Source organism: Protopterus annectens, chromosome 12.part0 (assembly GCF_019279795.1).
Source record: "Protopterus annectens isolate FY-2018-M chromosome 12.part0, PAN1.0, whole genome shotgun sequence".
NCBI lineage: Eukaryota > Metazoa > Chordata > Ceratodontiformes > Protopteridae > Protopterus > Protopterus annectens.
In genome coordinates, this window is record NC_056746.1 from 651,377,663 (window position 1) to 651,397,664 (window position 20,002).

The following is a 20,002-nucleotide window of genomic DNA, read 5'->3' on the forward strand; positions in this document are numbered from 1 at the left end:
ACAAATGGATACAATGGGACTGAGGTCCCCACCCATGGGCAGTCACCACTGCATCTTCACAGCCCAGAAGGTGGCTGTGCTGGAGGCTGTGTAGGACGGGCAGGCTCACCCTCTAGTTGTGCCAATCTGCCCTCAAGCTAGCATAGGCAGTCTCGAATCTCCCTGTCGAGCTCCCTACGCACCACTGCCCAGACCGTACCATGGGTGACAGGTACCTGTCTGCTCCCGCTCCTGGGGGGGGGGCAGTTCCCCATCCCCTGCAGCAGTTCCACCCAAAGGTGGTGCAGGGCCAACGAATGAGGAGGTCCCAGGCTGGGCCCCAGATGTGCTGGTGCCTGGTGCCATGGCCAGCTGAAGTGGGACAGGTGGGTCCGCTGGGACCGGCCTTCCCATATGAGCTATGTTGTAGCATGTTTAAGGCAGATATGGGTTAGTAATAGTCAACAGCATTCACGATTAGTTATAACAGCATGCACAGGTATTCCCATTACCCAGGGAACCAGATATAATATAGTTGCAGAGCAGGCAGAACACATGTATATATGGGTAAACAGTGGTCATTACAACAACATGCAGGTTTCATTGATGGCAACAAGACACCAATATGGGAGTATTTTAACATGGCACATGCATAGAAACAGATGTGAATATTTATAAACCAATAGGACATATGTCCCAACAAAGATTAGGATTGTAGACATACCAAACGAGTTGTATAAATCGGTTATTTTTGCACATATGGTAGGGGTGAGAGAGAGAGAGTTCAATTAACAACTAATAAATCCTTGTAGTTTTCACAACATTCATAGTCACTGCAGTGGTCTATCCCTTACATGTATTATTACACTACCCAATGGCGTTGTATTGTACAATGGTATGTTTGTAGATTAGTATGTACGGGACCTGTGTCTTATGTACAGGCTTGACATGATGCAGGTGTTAATGCAACATGTTTTGAGACTGCTGACTGCTGTCATACTCTTTGGATGAGATGCTGGGATGACAGGTATGTTTGCATGTACATTCTCTGACTATGTACAAGTCTGACTATCAGTTATATGTCATTTACAGCTGCCTACATTTCTTGGATCATCTCACTAATTTGTCAGGGGGACAGGGCAAAAGGGAGGTGATGTGGGCCATTTATCAGGACATACTGGGCTGATTGGAACAGTTGAGGGGTATGAATATGCATACCACTTTTTATTTGAGCATTCTAGCATAATCTGTACAGTTGTTAAGTGTATATATGCATAAGGCTTTCTCACTGAACATTCTAACAAACTGTGTGCAGTTGTATGGAATGATTATGCATACAACTCACTGGTGCTCCTGGGATCCAAAGCTCTGCTGTGTGTGACAAAAGCATTACAGTTAAGATCACTGTACACTATGCTATCAGGCAATTGTTGTGAGGCTTTGCAATGTATTTTGTCTAATATGACTGACCTGTTTGCACTTCCAACATTGTTATACAGCACTTCATACACATTTTATCTGCATACCACAGTGTGGGTAACACTGCTTACTACAACAGTACTATTTAATAACTGCAACAGTACAACATATGACTGCAGAGTAAACAAAAGCAATGCAGGGGTTACACCTTTGTTCGCAGCATATTACACAATTCTGTATACTGGTACAACACTTTCTGAGGCTCTTACATTTATTTGTTATGACAGTACCTGTAGGCTATTTACTAACCTGCCTCGCGACACATCCTTTGCAGCCTAGCATCATAGGTTTGCTGGTTTGCAGCACGCTCATCTGCAGCTGTCAGAGAAGTACAGTGATATTAAACCATACCTATCCATAGTATACACAAGCTAGGCAATTATTAACTACGTTGTGGAAGGAGTACTTATTCAGTTCTGGGGCATTCTACATCTGCCTTGCTTCCTGGATCCACTGTTCCAGGACAGCCCCCCTCCACCGCTTCAGGTCTGCATGATGGTACCTGACTTGCTCACTAGTCCAGTGAATACCTGTGGTGCTAGTGAGGTCACGGGCGAGACTGTCCCAGGCCTCCGTTTTGTACTGCGAGCCCTGGCACTGGCCCTGCAAAAGTCTCCTGTCATGGTGCTTTACCAGGAGCCATACCATGAATTTGGACTCCTGGATGCCCCAGCGCTGCACTCTAAAGTGAGTGCCTTCTCCCACTCCAGCCATTCTGCCTGCAGGGGGATGCAACAACCAGTTATGAGCCATATTCCCACCTCTTCGGTATAAGTAGGGCCGGATTCCCGCACTTTTCCGTAATTGGCCAATTTTGAAAAGGCTAACATATGGGCACATCTGCTTACTTCAGGTTGGCACTGCTTAAAGATGTGTACCTGTGGGCATATTGTATTGGCTTCCCTACACGTTGCTTACAATTACTTAGCTGGGCTGTGCTGCGGTTAACATTGCTTATTGGTTATCTAGCATTATATTTGCCTTTTGTCCAATGCCGTCTTACTCATTATAGGTTATATATGTGTCTGGTATCCATCATTCATGTGTACATACACTGTATGGGGTCCTGGGGACTTTATTTCTTTATTACAGTGACACCTCAGCTCTATGTTTACTGCAATACTCCAATTCACATATTTATGGTCTGTGGCAGGTTATAGCACAATACACTGTACATAGATTCAGTTAACATATTTGATTTGATTTTCCTGTCGTGAGGATTAGTTTGCTGATGCCTCCTTTATATGTATTGCTATCATGGCGTAGTGGTTCTAGCCTTGCAGAGGCTGGTTATTTTGTTGTTGGCCAGAACATGAGCTGTTGGATACAGAGTGATTAAGACACTTTAAAGCAGTTGTGAGCGGGTGTGCACGGGTTTGCGTGGAGCTAAGCAATGCTAACCTCCGGATACAGTTTCTTACACCCAGTTAGCCTCTACATTGGTTCACCAGTGTGATACTCGCATACCAGCACCCAAACAGGCTTACACCTGCTTGCTCCTGCACTTGCAAATGCATTGCATTTGGTGTTTGCATCTGACACTCACACCCCTGGGTGGGAGTGAGGACTACGATAATATCTTCTGATGCCTATTACATCGGCTTACATGCCTACAGTGGGGTGTTGTGACCATGTGTTCGTAGGTGTTGTGTAGTGGGTTATGCAATGATATATATGTTCATACCGTACTTAGCCATTTAAACTGGACTGTGCTGCGGTGGGACCCATATCGGGAATGGCTGCCCATTAGGCGTAAGCATGCTGGTCGACTGTACGAAATCCGTGGCCTGGCCAGAGTTTGCTTCATACTGTTGGTGTGTTCCTCTTACAATCTGCACCTGTCTGGCAAATACCTGGGAACTGACACCATTAAATACAGACAAGTAATTGGGTTTAGGACCCCACATCCTTCAGCTGAGTCATGCTAATGCATACCTATTATTCTATCAGCTTTCTAAGGTTGTAAGTGGAATATGTGCTTTCTGTCCCTATCAGACCTCTCAAACAAGTGGGGACAAATTTCAACTGAATCAGGGACAAGTCAAGAAACACTCAGGGACAATCAGGGACACTTTTAAAATATTAGTGGTATTAACTTGAAACATTGACAGAATCAGAGCATGTGAATTAATATACATTTTCTGAAGTAAAAGGAGTTTATAACACTTAATTATTGTCATTATTCATTAAATGTAATTTACCACCTTTCCTCCAAAAGTCACTAGTTTTAGGAGGGATTAAGAGGGACAGAGTTAAAATTTGAGTCAAAATCAGGGACGTCCCTGAAAATCACTGACAGTTGAGAGGTATGGTCCCTATTTGTTCCCCCAATGGTTTATGTCCTGTCCAGTGGATTTGCTCTTAGGAGTTGAGAGGTATGGGTGTAAGCTCTGCCCATTTCGGAATATTACTTACATCCCTGTGGCGGTCCTAATACAACTGCGCCAGCCAAAACCTGCATGCCTAGGCCCATAATTGCATACCCATAGTTACCCCACCTGCACCTCCTCTACAGCACTCATCCTTACTTTGGGTGCAGGTGGAGTCTAACCACAACACTACACACTGCCCACTCTCCGCGTGTCAGGACCCATGCCGTACGTTGTGTCGACCCATGGGGTATCAGGCTTGCACAACCTGCTGGTCCATGTACGTCTATAGCCTGGTTTGATGACTCATGACAGGAACTGACTCCAATGATCAGTAATTTTTGGGGTGTCCCACAAGGGACATTGATGTCTTTGTTTCAAGATTAGACCTGGCAGGTCTCTCCCACTGGTAGTATCCTGCCTGTGGTCTGGGAAGCAGTGATGTGTTTACTTTTATTGTGTGTCTGTATGTTTCACCAGTCTAGCTGGGGGGGTTGATGCTACGTGTTACATGTTTGTTGATTGGACCCCTCACCCCCATATGCACAGCCTGTGAACATATGTAATTCGGAACTGCTGTATCATATCCTAGCTATATACATTATATTTACACACACACACACACACACACACACATATATATATATATATATATATATATATATATATATATATATATATATATATATATATATATATATATATAGATATATATATATATATATATATATATATATATATATATATATTTATATGTATATAAATTACTATATACAGATATATCTGTATATGTATGCATACATGTATATATTTATATATTGCTGTCAATATATATCTAACGACATATGGGTGTATGGGTGTCTGCATATGTATATATCTATATGTTGGTATGTATATGTATTCTGTCTCTGTATGTATACATTTGTACTACGGAGAGGGAGAGGTATATCTCCATGTAGCTATGGGTAGATATACGCACACATATCTCTACATATATGCATCTACATCTAGTTATTCTGTTCCTTGCCATGTAGATTACACTTTGCTGCAGTGGGACTCGTAGCTGGTGTGGCTGCTCGTTGGGCGATGCCTCTGCCCAATGAACACTTTTGCTTACATCCTTGGGGTTGTCCATATAGACCCACATCAGCTAACACCTGCACACCTAGACCCATAACTAGCTACCCATAGTTCCCCCATTCGCACCTCCTCTACAGCACCAATCCTTACTCTGGGTGCTGGTCAGGTCTGAACACACCACTACACGCTGCCCACTCTCCACTTCACAGGACCCATGTCATACGTTGTCTCGACCCATGGGTCATCAGGCTTTCCCACCCTTGTATTTCGGATATGTACACACCCCGGCCAAAACGGTCGGCGTATCACCTTCTTTTGGTTATATGTAAATTTTTAGGGTGCCCCGCAAGGGACGCTCCTGTCTGTGTTCCAAGATTAGATTTCACGGGTGCACTGTGTACCCCCCTGGTTGTATTCTGCTTGTGGTCTGGGGAACAGTGGACTATATACATTGTTTATGGGTTTGTGTGTATGTTTCCTCTGTCCAGCTTGGGGGGAGGAGGTCATGCTATGTGTTACATGTTTCTTGCTTGGACCCTTCACTTCCAATGGCATAGCCTGTGAACATATGTCATTCTTGTGTGCTGTTTCCTATCATAGCTGTATATCTGTGTATATCTACACACACACACACACACACACACACACATATATATATATATATATATATATATATATATATATATATATATATATATATATATATATATATATATATATATATATATATATATATATATATATTTATCTGCAACTATATATATATATATATATATATATACACATATATATTGATATATATATATATATATATATATATATATATATATATATATATATATATATATATATATATATATATATGTCTGTAAGGCAATGCATACCCCCATGCAGATGCACTTAAACATGCTTACTGGTGCTTATTTATGCTTAAACCTGCTTATTAGTGCCTTATTCATTATGTCACTGACACTTCACTCCATTTCACTTTTAATTGTTATTATGCAGGTTATACAGCAGACAGATGTCGAAATATGTTCATATACAGATTACCGATGGAAAATGGTATGTGCTGCAGTGGGTTTCAGAACGGGAATGTCTGTTCGTTAGGCAGATGTCCTAATCACTATACTATTGCTGTGCTGCTTCATTTGCATATATACCCATATACCCATGACTCCTGGTTCCCCAAACACCCACCCCAGCACTACACTAACACAGCAGTCATCCATTCTCCAGTTGGATACACGGTGTATCCACACCACTACACATTGGCCACTCCCTACTCCTGTAGACCCATCCCATGGGTTGACTCACTCCACGTATCCTCAGACATCCCAAACTTTTAGTCCATGAACATTGGTGAAATGAGTGACCTATAGGACACTATTCACAATTTTTGGGTTGTCCCACCTGGGACACACATGTCTTTATTTCAAGATTAGACTCTATAGTTCATTACATCATTACTCCCGTTAACATGACACTACAATAAATTAATAGGTATGACTATGTGGTAACGCACACGTTACGCATGAGAGCTAATAATGTACGAGTTCGGCAAAATTATTTTACAATTAGGACCGGTTTTGTGATTGGCATTGCCATAGCAGACAGATCACAGGAATGATTCCATGTGTGAGAAAGTCCTCACATTTGATTTTTTGAGAACAGCACTGACTTCGGACATTGTACACACTTCTGCATTTTAGCAGTTTCGTTCCTTCCCTCTTATGCACATACTATTATTTTATCTACTGTCGAGGTCCCACCAGGGAATACCCTGTGATTGTTTGTAAAGTAGACTTAGCAGATCGTCAATGTTACTCCCACTGGTAGTATCCTGCCTGTGGTGTGAGTAGCAGTGCTTTGCTCACCCCTGCCCAGCTGGGTATGACATATACTGACAGCACTAAATAATACTGGAGTTGCTGTTGATTCCCTTCTCATTCCTTTTGCATGCTTTATTGTTACGACGTTCATTCTTCATATATATATATATATATATATATATATATATATATATATATATATATATATATATATATATATATATATATATATATATATATATATATTATATCTGTATATACACATGCACATACATCTACATAATTATATACATTTCCTATGCTGGGCACTGCTTACACCCACACAAGCGCACTCAATCTTGCTTACTGGTACTTATATATGTTTATTACTTGCTTATTTGTGCTTACACCTGCTTACTAGTGCCTTATTCATTATGACACTACCACTTTGATTGCATGACATTAGTTAAACATTTCATGCGGTACTCCAGTTCACATTTACATGTTATTATGTAGGTTATACAGCAAAACGACATTCCACATGGAAAATGATATGTGCTATAGTTGGTCTTGAACTGTGCATGCCTGCTCGTTTTATTGGATGCTCTAACCATTACACTATTGCCGTTAACGTTAATTCTGCATGTTTTTCTCTATTTGGTTGATTTTGATGTGTAAGCTATGCTAAGCAGGGGGCAGTGATGCGCAAACACGCTGCGCTTCGCTTACACTTTCGATATTGAAGCAATACAAATGTAAAATAGGGACACGGGGAATCTAATTGTGAAAGTTCTAGGGATGGGGCTGAACATTCCACTATGTGCTTGTGTGTTTACTACTTTGATTTTATTTCAGTGTTCGTGGACACTCTTGTATGCTTAGCATACATTTCAGTATCCACGGACACTGAATTCATTACGTACTATTAGAGGTGGGCTCTAATAGTAAGCATAGCAGTTTGTGCAACTGTGGGGGCATGTTTCTGCCTCCATAGAGCACTTAAACATGCCCCCTGCACTTGCACACATTTCCTGTGTACGTCGAGGGTGTGGGAGCGCTCCCACATAAATATTCATATGGAGCTGCTGCACCATCTGTAATGAGAACGCTTGGCACAAGACTAGAATCGTCCTTGTGCTAAGCTTCATGAATCCCGGGGGGTTATTGTTCTTTCCTTCTCTAGGTAATGAAAAAATGCAGTGGTAATTAACTAATTTGTAATTTATGTGTTAGGTATTTCCTTATATCCCAGTTCACTGTCATTTTTGTTTGGGTATTTAATAGTTTTATAACCATGTAATAACTCATCCATGTTAGACTCTTTAAGCATTGCCACAACCTGAAACAAAAATAAAATTGCAAACAGACACTCACAAACAAACACAAATAAATAAAAGAAAAAAAAATAAATCAGAACATAAATATACGTAAAACAGTAACAAAAATGAATAGAAGCCATGACAAAAGCATAATATTGCCAAAGTAACTGAAAGGGACAGAAGGTATATGTAAAAACATATTTTGCTTTTCTGAAAAAATTGTAGGGAAGGGAAACCAAAACCAAAATGAAAAGCACAAAAAAAACATAATGATGTCTTGAGACATTAAAAATAAAGAAGACAAATTTCACAGAAGGTTGCAATTCTGAAGCCGTGAAGGGCTTATGTGGCATTTATTGAGTCCTACAAGTTTGCGGCTGGCAGCTTTTGTTCCATTTTGAGTAGTCTCAGGAAGGATATGTATATATTTGATGGTTTTGTCCATATGAAGGGCAGGGAAGACTTTATTGTTTATACATTTTAGTTTTGCAGAATTCATTTTTTTCTAATTGGTGCTGAGGACCTAGCCAGCCTGATGTTTAACAGCCTTGTCCATCTTATTATCATAATTGGTTTCATTCTACGGTTGGGCATGCTTCTGTTTGTTTCTCTGTTGTGTACACCGTTTGCTTGTTTGTTTGAAACTTATTTGGTTCCCATCCCTGAGGTAATCGACATTTCACTTTCTCAGCCAAGTGTTTCATTGCATAGTTAGACTACCCACTCATGCTGCAGGGATGAGCCCAAATATGGGCAACACATGTCTACAGCTGGAAGAATCAGACTTATTAGCCTGAATGTGTTATTAAAGATCTATGTTTCACTATGTGTACATTAAACCAGGGTGCTGAAACACTTGTATTTCATTGAACAGGCTTAATTGGCACAGTTGTCCATTATGCTTTGATAAAGGAAGATTTACAAAGATTTTTTGCAGATGTGTTTTTTTGTTCTTTACACCCACTGTCACATACAACCCTATCTGTGTTCACACACACACACACACACACACACACACACACACACACACACACACACACACACACACACACACACACACACATTTTTTTCTGTTAAGATTGCCTTATATTTTGTCATAAGGGCCAGGAGAGTACTTTGTGACTTCAGGCTAGGCCCCTTTTTGTTTACAGGTGAGACCTATTCACATATCTCTTAGCTTCTTATAGCAAGAATTCTGGGCAAAGCCCAAAATAATGGGGTGGTGGTGTGGAGGCAAAGGCTATAAATTAGGTACAGATTTTAAATATTACTCATAAAATTACTAAGTTGCTTGAATAGCGCATTTTGCATTGCCATGCATTTTCTGAAAGATACAAAGTCTGAAAGTCAAATATCTGTGATTATTTAGTGATTGCAGACCTGAATACTTTTTCAGAATGCCACTAATTTTATGATGGACACAACAAAAATATCAGGCAAGAATCTGGACATTTTGCTAAATTATGGACAGTTGAGAGGTACTATAAAGAATAGTGGGCATAAGTAAAATGCCCTATGCAGACTGCCTCAAGGCCCTATCCCTGTTATTCTGCCTCCTAAAGGCTGTTGAGGGAAGATCTATGCCTGGCATACAAGCCATTGTCAGACCACACTCTGATGGACCTCCTGCATATCTGCAAAACAAACAGCACCAAAATTACCCATCTTAAAGTCTTAGAATTTGCCTGTGATATAAACAGGACCTGCTGTAGAGACAGGTATGCATCCCAGAGGATCCCCATCCATGTGAAGCAAAGTTCTTCCCTAACCCAATTCAAGTGTAACTTGGACAATTGGATGGAGAACAGAAAATTCATCCCTGGTTTGGCACCTATGTGTGTAATGGAAACAGGCAGCCTGTAAGTGGTTCACCTCCCAGGTCCTTGCTTGTAAATGTTTCATCTCCCAAGTCCTTACTTTACACTTATGAAGGGTACCAGAATTTATGAGATTTGAGATGTATGGCTAGGATTAAAATGGCCCTTATGCTTGTTAGCCTAGTATATACCTATGAACCTAAGAACCTATCCAAAAGAAGAAGGCTATTAGACATACTATTCAGTTGTCATATGTAAAGAGGAATTCCACACATTCTGGCTGTCAGAATTCCATTGTACTGTGGTAAGATTGTGGTTTTATGCATTTCTGAGTGATATTTTATAGCATAAATTCTTAATAATTTATGATGCATGCAGTCCACACACACACACACACACACACACACACACACACACACACACACACACACACACACACACACACACACACACACACACACACACACACACACACACACACACACACACACACACACACACACACACACACACACACACACACACACACACACACACACACACACACACACACACACGGAACTCTGGTGCATTTAGTTCTTGTTATGCTTTACATATTCACTGTCAGGTGTTTTTTCTATTCATCACATATTATCGCTACTCATATGCTGTAGCATACATTTTGATGAAAGAAGGTTGAGAGGTACGTTGTTTAGTTCATCACCAACATGGGCGACCGGTGTTCCACACCGGAGGTCAACCTCTCGCTGGTTAGATCTGACCATGAACAAATCACTTTGGATATCCACATTCTGCCCCCACCCCCGGACAAGGAAACCACTGTGAAAAACTTTTCAAAAGCAAACTTCACGTTACTTAAGACTGAGGTGGAAAGTTTCAAAGTCTCCATGCTAAAGGATAATCCTTTACTAATGCATTCTATGGGCACCTACAAAAATGCATGGATCGTGCTATCCCAAGCAAAACCAAGACTCACTCCTCCAAGAAAAGGAAACCAGTCTGGTGGACTCCTGCCATAAACAAGCTATACAACAGAAAGAGGAAACTAGCACAGAAATAGAGTAAAATCCCATGAAGGGAAGACATCCCTGATCAGTATGAACAAGAAACTACGATCCCTCTTAAAATCATCCAAGGCAAGCTTCGAAAGAAAAATTGCCAAGGACTCCAAAGATAACCACAAGGCATTCTTTAGCTATGTCAAGAATCTAAGTGGCAATACTCAGATTTGCTCGGAGTTCATGCAGAATGGCACAAAATACACTAAACCGACCAAGATCGCCAACATCCTGGCAGACAGGTTCAGAGCAAACTTCACCCCCCTGTCACCCCCAAAAGGGCCCATAACCATACCAGAGGAATGTAGAGTCCCTGAAATCACAGACACTCAGGTTAAAACAGCTCTCTCCAAAGCCAAAAACACAGCATTAATGGGACCAGATGGTGTCCCAGGCTGCATCCTACATGAGCTCAAAGACAAACTAACCCCTCACCTAAACACACTGTTCAAACTCAGCCTTTCCACAGGCTACATACCATAGAGTGGCGCACAGCAATGGTTATTCCGCTCCACAAAGGTGGAGCCACAACAGACCTCAGAAACTATCACCCTATAAGCCTGACTAGCTTGTTCTGCAAGGCTATGAAGCACATCATCATGGAACTCATTAACAGAGACATTGGGAACCTCCAAACACCGGACCCTACCCAGTTCAGCTTTGTTAAGGGCAGATCATGCCTTCTAAACCTGGTGGACTTCTTTGAGACAGTTACCAAGGATATAGACGAGGGAAAGGTGGTACACACAGCCTACCTAGACCTCGCAAAGGCCTTCCACACCATTCCCCATTCTGATATTATAGACAAGCTCACCAGCCTGAACATAAACCCCTACATCACAAGATGGGCTGCTGACTGGCTCATGGACAGAACCTACATGGTGAGAGTTGTGGGAGCTAGGTCTGACTCTAAACCAGTTACAATTGGCGTCCCCCAGTGCTCACTCCTAGGACCCCTCCTGTTCGGCATATACTTCTCAGAGGTACAGACAAGCACAGGAGGACTATGGCTGACCAAGTTTGCAGACGACTGCAAACTAGGGGCTATAATTGACTCTCCAGCTGACATCCTCCAAAAGGGTCTCACAGAGACGGATACCTGGTGTCAAAATCATGGCCTCAAGCTAAATGCCAAAATTTGCATAGTCATCCCCTTTGGAAAAAAACAAAGTACTCACAAACTACCACATAGGTGGTAGTCCCCTAAATATGGAAGATGTAATAAGGGATCTGGGGACCCAAGCACATAGTATCTCACCTTTGATAATCACATTGCCAAAGTGGTTAGAAAATCCTTCTACATGGCCCACCTAATCACAAAAGGGTTCGCATCCAGATCAAAAGAAGTCATTGTGCCCCTCTACTCATCACTCATCAGACCCATCATAGAGTACAATGCCTCATTTGGGATGTACCTTACAAGACATGTGCAACAGCTGGAAAGACCACAGAAGTATCTCACCAAGAGGATCACTGGCCTCAAACAGATGCCCTATGCAGCTCAACTGAAGAAACTCTGGCTGTACTCGGTTGCATACCACCTAAACAGAGGTGATCTCTGCCTTACATACAAGGCCATGTCCAACCCAGAATTGATGGACATGCTCCACCTAAAGAAAACCTTATCCCCTGGAGCCACATGCTGTAGGGATCTAAACCTCACCACAACAATAAATAGGACGTGCTGGAGGGATAGATTCCTGTCTCAGAGACTTCCCATGCTTTGAAACAAGATCCCAATCTACTTTAGGTAGAGCTCCTCGCTAACACTCTTCAAAAGAAACCTTCACGAGTGGATGGGAAACAGAAAGTTTACCCCGGGGATCACTTCAGTGGCTCTGCTGGACAGAGGCACAGGGAACTAATCTAAGAGCGCGGCGAAAGCCAACACATTCTGGCTAGGCTTATAAATGCCTTTGGGCAGATAGCCTAGTACCTACCTATGAACCTATGTCTTCTTCATGTTCATGTGGGTTTTCTCTAGGTACTCTGATTTCCTCTCATATTATAAATGTATGCAATAGGTGGATCTGTGAATCTAAATTGTCTGTAGGTGTAAGTGCATGTGCAATACTGAAAGATTTGGTAATGTACTTCCATTTCCCCTTTGCCTTGTAAACTCTGCAAATAGTGATTACTGTCTGAGGATCACTCCAGAAATCAGCTGCAACATATAAGAGACATACAACAAAGTATGTCATAAGTATCCTGCACTGCTTCTGGAACCTGACTACATTTCACTTTCTGCCTGAATTATTCCCATTTCTATTGTTATGTGAGAGCTGATCCTCAATGCTGTAGAAATGTGCTATTTTTACTCAAATATATTTTATCTTCAACCTTACATTGTAATACAGTACTGCTTGAAATCAATTACAACCTTCTGTTTCTGATTATGTGTTGTTATGATCTTTTTTTTTTCCTTTTTTTACTAAAATATAGATATCTTTGTGTATTACGTTTTCTCACTTATGTTGTTGTATTGCTGCCCCTTGATATGTTACAGTGTAGCAACACTGTTGTATGTAAACATGTTGAATTTACATGGGAAAAAGTACCTTCAACAAGTGGATCAGTCACCAAGGAAGATGTGATCAACTATTTTCACTAATACAAGTCTGTTTCTGTTCCTCTCAGCAACGAAGGCAGTAGAGAAAGGTTCCACAACACTGCATAGATTTTGTATGCTACCCGTTGACATTATTAAGGTGGAGAACACTTTATGTAAGAATATGGGCAATACCTGATTAAAAAAATACAGATTTCCTCGTGTTTATGGTATGTAATGTGTCAGAGACAAACTTGTCTTTCAAAGCTCATGAAAGGCTAATCTTAATGAAAGGTATGTGCTATCCTTTAATTACAATGCAATGGAATGAACATTTTGTAAAATATAGCCTGATTTCTGATAGCTAAACCACACTAGAACCATACTGTAGACAGAAAAGAATGGCCAGGTGAAGGCAGACTTTTCTTTTAGATTTCAAGGTCTAGATAGAATATTATCAGTAATTTTAACATATTTTCTTATCTGTTAATGAATATAAGGTGAAAATTTACAGAAGGAATGGTTCAAATTTGTCATCCTGCATCACAACTTAGCTGCACAGAAACTCTCTCTCTCTATCTCTCTCTCTCACACACACACACACACACACACACACACACACACACACACACACACACACACACACACACACACACACACACACACACACACACACACACAAGCACACACGCACACACGCACACACACACACACACACACACACACACACACACACACACACACACACACACACACACACACACACACACACACACACACACCTACATGCATTTGAATAAAAGGGAAAAGAAAACTAATAATTATAAGAGTTGAAAACCTCTCAAAAGGATGGCATATATTTGAGTATGGCAGTTCTGTGTATCTTCTTTTGATGAAAACATCATGTTTATTCCATATCCTAGAGCACCCCACTACCAACTTACTTATGCTTGCTAACCCTAATCCAACCCCCAACCCTAATGCCAACTCTACACATTATGGTACTAAACACCCTTTCTCAACAGCTGGAAATAGAAGGAATTACATTCTAAAACATCAAACACAGCAAGAATTAATTATCTGCCGGCGTAGTGGTGCAGCTGTAGCATTGTCGCCTCACAGCAAGAGGTTCTCTGGTTCAATTCTTGACTGGAGTGCCTTGTGTGTGGAGTCTGCATGTCCTCCCTGAGTTCGTGTGGGTTTCCTCCCATGTTTCAAAGACATGCATCTGGAGCATGTCTCCCTGGGCCTCCCCTAAAAACTGGCTTTGTTCAAAGTCGGACTTTCCCAGTAAACAAATAATAAATAAATAAAAATTCAAAGAATATAGCAGCTTGTTTGTTCTGAAAAGACTTACTCCAAATCTTAATCTAATAAATGGTGATAACATAAGGCAGATGATGGCCAGGTAGTTACAAGGAATGTATCTTGAGAGTACTGTTCATTTTGACCGCAAGCTAGATGTATATGTGTGTGTTATACTTCAAATCAAAGGTCAATCAATGTGATATAATGAGGAAAAAGAAGCTCTGAGATGTGTGTAACTCACCCTCTAAAAAGGCAAAAAGGAGAGGAATCCACTGTGATCCTTTTGTAAAGGAGAAGATGGTAAGTTTATGGAGGCAGGATTGTTAAGGATGTAACCCACTGGGTTCAAAACATGCTAGAAAGAAAATGGCACAAAGGAAGTATCCAGAAGAGTTGAAAGTAGAAAACAGAACAGTGAAAAACAAGAGCTGAAACCTTTCTGAATTAGAATTTGAATTCCTGTCTGCACATGTGCGTGTGCCTTGTCTGTACAAAACGATAACAACTTGTAAAACAATAGGAGCGGGCAGTCTTGGAAGGATACAAATACACTGAATAAATGTCTCCAAAGCCTATTCACCAGTAATGAAGAAGGTACTGAGTGAGTGTCACAATGTAGTGTTAGCATCAGATACATGTTTTTGGTAAGGAGTTATATGACAATGGTTATATCAAAGAAGGGGAGGGGGTAAAAGGCACATCAGATAAGCAGGTCTAAAAATCAAATGGATCCATGTTAGGATGCAGGTGAGACAGCAGAATAAAAATGGGACAGTTGACAAGAAATTCAGTGGCAAGTTATCACTAAAGCTAAGAAGGGGACAAAGAACCATGCAGTTGGAGAAGAGTTTGATTTTCTAGCACAGAAATGTTATGAGAGAGATAACTATGGGATCTGGAATGTGTTATCAGATAGCAAGAAATCAAAGGTTTATAGATATATATATATATATATAACATGCAGGACATAAAACAACATTGTTGTACTGGTAGGCAGAAACAGCAAAAATTATTTTCTTATAATCTGACAAAGTTGTCAGCAAGCACTTACGATGCTTATTTTATTTTTTTAATTATGTATTTACATTTTAGTTACCAAAATAGAGCACTGATCATGGCATGTCCAATTGCAGTCTCAGTCTGGGCTGCATTCAAACTAGTAGCAACAAAAATGCAACAATTACAGGTGACAATGAAGCATAAAGGTAATATAAACTAGTCACACACACAAAAAATATTATGAGCAGACTTTACACCATGCTGTAGTGTATATGTTACAAGCAGAAAAGTGTAATAAGAGGAGTATCACGTAAAGAGTGAGAAGCATGTATAGCCTTGGAAACTATAAGTGGTATTACAAAAGTTTAGAGGAAAAAGCAAGAGATAAGTAATGGAAACAACCCAGAGGTCAAGGAGTTAGAGGAAATGAGAAAGGTAAAAGTTACAAGATGACCGCAATGAAAAACAGAAGCTATATATATATATATATATATATATATATATATATATATATATATATATATATATATATATATATATCAGAACCTTAGTGGTAGCAAACAAAGGAGCAGGGGAGCGGGGAATGACTCATTTTCAGTCACTGTCATGCTATAAACATAAAAAATCAAAAAACAAAACACAGTGGCCAGAAGGGTGAGAGAGCCAATTGGTAATGAGGAAACCAGGCTGACTGTAACATCTAACTGTAGAATACAAAGATCACAAAAACAATGGCCAGTGAACTATTTTTGACAATGATGCTGTTTACTATAGCAGTATGGGAGAAATGAGAGATGGTAATGAAGTCCTTGTCACATTCAGTCATATCTTGTACTGGATACAGTGATGAAGAGCAAGAGTTACACATTATGATGTCAAAAGATGCGGTGTATGGTCCAGGAAATGGCCAATGCTCTGAAATGAGAGTGGATAAGACTACAAAACAAATTGTACAACAATGTTTATAAAAGAAAACTTAGCAAGTAATGAGATAATGTCCAAAGTTTGCTTGTAATGAGTCAAATGGATGAATGGATGTGCAGATGAGTCCTGAGCTACAGGAAAATCAAGTAATGTTGTCATTACACAGAGCTGCAGATGACACTCTTAATTCTAACTCGGCTGAGAATGAGTCACCCTGCTCTCGTTAGCCTGATTACCTCACTCCCTACTTGCATGCTATGTGACTGAACCCGTCTCTTAACCTGCCAATGCTCCTGAATCTTTCTTTAAAAAGTTTCATATATACATCATCTCCCAAACCTTCAGGAACTTTATTCACTGTTCTCATTTTTACATACTGTTGGAATATTAGGGCCCTTCCCCTTAACGCTTTTGTTTTATTTCTTTCTAGATGATTTTCATCTCTCTTCCTCCTCACATAGTTGCTTCTATGTTTTATTATTCTGCTTGTCTTAACCTCTTCATTCTGTCACTGTTCTACCTCTTTTCTCATCTCTTTGTCATTATTTATTTCCTGATTTTCTTCTCCTTTCTTTTGTTTTTGATTTAAATTCTAATTCCATTTGATTTTAGTTCAAGGTGTATTTGATTTTTCCTTATCACTGTGACCCTTAGCACACATAGCAGTGTCATAGCTATACTATTTACAAATTGTGATTTTTTTTCTGCATATAGAGTAGCTTCAATTTGTTTGGTTGGAGAAGAAATGCTTGCAATAACATGGTTCCTAACTATGAACTTCACTCTGCCTTACATGGTAATTAATACTGCATGGTGTGCAGTATGATTCTAACCCCTGGTTCCTGACATGTCTACTTGTCTATACAACTATTTTGTAGTAGCTTGTGCTGCAGGTAGTTGTATTGAATTCTAACATTAAAAATAGTCATGTGATGTATGTTATGTTTACTATGTCTGTATTAAGGTAGTTTTCTCCCATCACCTCCACTGAAAACTCTCACTCAGACATCTTTATCATCAAGTCAACCAATTAAATGATTAATGAATGACTGACTGACTCAGTCAATCAATAAAATTTACCAGTATTGGCATTCATTAAAACATTGCTGCTAACAGCATTTTAGCAATGCTGCAGTGCCCAGTAGTCTAAGTGCGATGTAATGTGATTCAGAGGCATGCTGCATGGAGGCACAGAGCTACATTTCATTAGTAGCTCATTATCACATCTGTAAATCAAACACTTTGAGTTCCCGGTAACCATGTTAATGCTAGTATTCTACCTATCACCCACGTAGCACAGGTGCACAGACACCTACAAATAAACATGCACACACACACACACACACACACACACACACACACACACACACACACACACACACACACACACACACACACACACACAAACACACACACACACACACACACACACACACACACACACACACACACACACACACACACACACACACACACACACACACACATGCACACACACACACACACACACACACACACACACACACACACACACACACACACACACACACACACACACACACACATATATACACAGGCACACAAACAAACATGCACACACACACACACACACACACACACACACACACACACACACACACACACACACACACACACACACACACACACACACACACACACACACACACACACACACACACACACACACACACACACACACACACATATGCACAGACACACAACAGACACACACACACAAACACACACACACACACACACACACACACACACACACACACACACACACACACACACACACACACACATATATCGGCGTTCATGCTGACTCACACACACACATCCTGAACAAAATCTTGGCTCAGTACACAAACACACACGCACACGCATACACACACACACACACACACACACACACACACACACACACACTCAAACACACTGCTTAGTACTTACAAACTGTGGCATTAAAAGCCCACTCCTGCCATAGAAAAAATTGAGTGTACACTATCAAAGAATGTCATAAATTGTTTTACTTCACTCCACAAATAGTGTGCTCTATTGTTCATTGGTGATTATTAAGCTAACAACCCAGGGTGGCCTTTTTAAACCTATCCATGCTTCCCAAAGGTGAGAATTAAACTCTATAACTTATGCCTCTAAGGTAAACACCTTGACCATTATTCCAACACTCCACTTTTCTTATAAGTGAATACTAGGCTAATTGCCTTGGAGGGCCATTTTAACCCTAGATACTAAACTGAGGTCATAATCAAACCCTGTACCTTGAGTCTATGAGGTGAAGACCTTAGCCATTATGTGAAACCCACCAAAGTTTCAGGGAAACACATATAACTAATTAGCAAAAATTCAATTTGTTGCACTCATAGAGGGCACTCCCAATTTCCTGTTAGAATTGTGTTTTATCTCATTGATTTACTTCATTCACATAGCTTGCTCAGTAATACTAGTTTCTTGATTACTGAAATGTGGTTATATTATAGAAAATTAGGGAGTCTTATACAAAAGTCATGTACTTCCACAATTTGTAATTCACCAAAGGAATAGTGGAAGATGGTTTGATTACGTTTCCTCACATCAATTCTCATTTAATTAATTTAGTTTAGTCAATGTCTCATTTACTCAGATTCAATAAATGACCTGGATTGAGTAATCAGTTGTGTTGACTCCCTGCTGTTGGAGGCATATACACTGCTCTTACCCCATGTCTGTCTTGTACACATCAGTTATCAGGGATCTAGTTTAAAAAAATGAAAATCAGAACAGCAACGTTCATTTTTGTGAGACTGAAAATACCGAAACCTGACATACCTGAACTCAGAAGTTTTCCCATGGTAAGTAGACACTTGCCCAAACTTAAACTAAATACACACCAAAGTAATTAAAACCCATACAGGTGGGAAGCTACACCCACCACACCCCTCCAATGTGGGGGGCTGCACCCCCATCCCCCTAACTATATATACCAAGTCTGGGATCGCACTACAGTGGAGAAAAGTGTTTACTTACCCTGGGAAAGCTTCAGTATTTAGGTATGCCAGGTTTCTGTATTTTCAGCCTTGCAAAAATGAACATCAGTGTTCTGCTCTTCATTTTTCTAAAATAGATCCGTTATCAGATGCTAAATGTTGGGGATTGTTTAACATCAGAAGCTGATGAAATCCTGCTAAATGGGTTTACAACTTTTCTCCATGACTCTGCAAACAGAGTTTTTCGGGCATACCTCTCAGCCTCTTAGACTCAGCAAGAAGTCTGGACAAAGCCACAAATAA